Source organism: Leucopleurus acutus (assembly GCF_964270905.1).
Source record: "Leucopleurus acutus genome assembly, chromosome: 17".
Lineage (NCBI taxonomy): Eukaryota > Metazoa > Chordata > Mammalia > Artiodactyla > Delphinidae > Leucopleurus > Leucopleurus acutus.
The window spans coordinates 29,100,297-29,103,200 of NC_139159.1; positions in this window are offsets into that span (position 1 = coordinate 29,100,297).

Consider the following 2,904-nt stretch of genomic DNA (forward strand, 5'->3'; position numbering starts at 1 on the left):
TAACATACAGATCTACCATGTCATTTTTAATGTGGGGTTGCCCTATGCTTAGATGTACCATGCTTTATTTAAAGAGTTCCTGTACTGATGGGCATTCTCTTGGGATTCTTGTTTATATAAATAACAATGCTTTATACACTTTTGCACATATTATCTTTTCACACTTTGGCAAGAATATGGATAGGGCAAATTTCTAGAAATGCTACTATTAGGTCAATGGGTCACTGCATTTTTAATTTGAATAGATATTGCTGCCAAACTTTCTCCCAGTGAAGTGGAAACAGCTTGCACTCCTCTGTCTCAAGGCTGCATGACAACGTCTGCTTTCCTGCAACCTCCACTAGACATTTTATTCAAGTGTCAAACTGCATTCATCTGATAGGTGAAAAATTCCTATCTCTTTGTTGTTTTAATTTTCATTTTTAAATTATGAGTGGAATGGAGCGTTTTCACATGCTTATTAGCCATTTGTATTTTTATGAACTACCTGTCAAGATATTTGCCCATTTTTTTCCTATTTTTTAATGAATTTGTATTTTTTCTATAGTAAAGGAATTAACCACTGTTTTCCATATATGATACAGCATTACAATTTATACTGGAAATATTTCTGTCACTAATTAACATTCATATTTATATATCACATACAACTGTTCCATATATATAACCTAAAAGAGAAAAATAAAATAGAAAATTAAGACTGATTTTATGGTTATACTAAATGTCACTCTAGTATTTTATTATTGTACTTAACAAAATAAAGTGATGTCAGCTGATGAATCACTATTTACTATATTTATTCATTCAAAGAGTGATATTAAGTGATATACTTAATAATATTTCAGTCTTTGTATCACTTTGCAAAAATTTACTGTACAAGGGATCAAACCGTATGTGCCTTGCCTGGAGAACTGAGTTTTAGAGTTTACTTCTTTTAATACACCACTTAAAATTATTCCATGCTGGGTATTTAGAGCCATCAAGGTATTTGATTAAATGATTCTGGAAGAAACCCGGGCTAACCAAAAAAGAGTTGACAGTAGAGGAATGAAGCAAGATGATCACATACATATTCCTTTGTAAACTCTGGTGGGTGATGGATGCTAACAGTAGAAAAATATCACTATTGTCTGATCCTGTAGAATCCCATTTTCCAGTGAATAATGGTCCAATTAGATTGTAAGCTTCTGATGGATAGCTACAGAATCTTAAAATTCATTTTTGGTTTTTAATTTTATTGTGGTAAGATGAGATCTATCCTCTTAACAAATGTTAAGTGTACAGTATATTATGTATTGTTGACTATAGATAAAATGTTGTACAGCTGATCTCTAGAAACTTGCTTGACTAAAACTTTACAGTGGTTAATTATTGACTCTCCATTTCCTCCTCCCCTCAGGCACTGACAACTAACCATTCCACTCTTCGATTCTATGAATTAGAATATTTTAGATACCTCATATAAGTGGAATCATGCGGTATCTATTTTTCTGTGACAGGATTATTCAGTTAAGCATAATGCCCTCAAGGTTCATCCATGTTGTCACATACTGCAGAATTTCCTTCTTTTCTAAGGCTGAATAGTATTCCATTGTATGTATACACCACATTTTCTTATGCATTTATCTGCAGATGGGCATTTAGGTTGTTTCCACATCTTGGCTTTTGTAAACAATACACAATGAACATAGGAGTGTTTATCTCTCTTTCAGATCCTGATTTCAGTTCTTTTGGATAAATACCCAGAAGTTAGATTGCTGGATCATACAGTAGTTCTATTTTTAATTTTTTGAGAAGCCGCCATACTGTTTTCCATAGTGGTTGTACCAATTTACATTCTCATCAACAGTGTACAAGGATTCCCTTTTCTCCACATCCTTGCCAACACTTGTTGTCTTTTGTTTTGTTAATGACAGGTGTGAAGTGATATCTCACTGTGGTTTTGATTTGCATTTCCCTGATGATGTACCTGATGGCTATCTATATGTCTTCTTCAGAGAAATGTCTATTCAAGCCCTTAGCCCATTTTAAAAATTGGGTTTATTAGTTTGTGGGTTTTTTTGTTTGTTTGTTTTTTACTATTGAGCTATACAAGTTCCTTATGTATTGGAGATTAACCTCTTATCAGATATATGGTTTGCAAATATTCTTTCCCATTCTGTAGGTTGCCTTTCGGTTTTGTTGTTTCCTTTGCTATACAGAAACTTTTTAGTTTGAGGTAGTCCCACTGGTTTATTTTTATCTTGTTACCTGCTAAGCTTTTTTATATGCCTCATAATTAACAATTTCTATGAATATTTGCAGACTAAATATGAAATTAACAGACACCTGTAACTATCCTGAGTGTTATCCAGTGGTTATTAACACCGTATACTGGTCTTAACTGCAAATCAGTAATTTCAGGATAAGTACATTTATTCCCCATATCTAACAATGCCTGCTATGTCTCTGATTCATCATTCCCTCACATATTCATCCCTTATTCCTATAATCTCATATTTTATTTAATCCATCAATTATTAAGAGATTTTCTTTATCTACTCTTTCTTATTACATAAATGCACTAAGTATTTACTATATTAGTCATCGTTTACAGCAGTAATTTTGGAGAATTTATTTCCTATATAAATATGGGACAAATTATAGATCAAAAAATGTTAAAAGTGAAAGTCACCATTATCCAACAATAACCACATACTCCCAGATCCCTGGAGCTTTAGGGTGCCTTAATCATGATGAAATGGTCCATACTGACGTAATGCTATTAATGAAGTTAATGTATCTGGCTTGAAATTGGATAACGTGATTTTAAAGTTCATCTGCTCACTAAAGTGCAGATAGTGGTGATTCTTCTACCTTTAAGTTTCTCTTGCTCCACATATACCTTGATTTATGATAAGAACA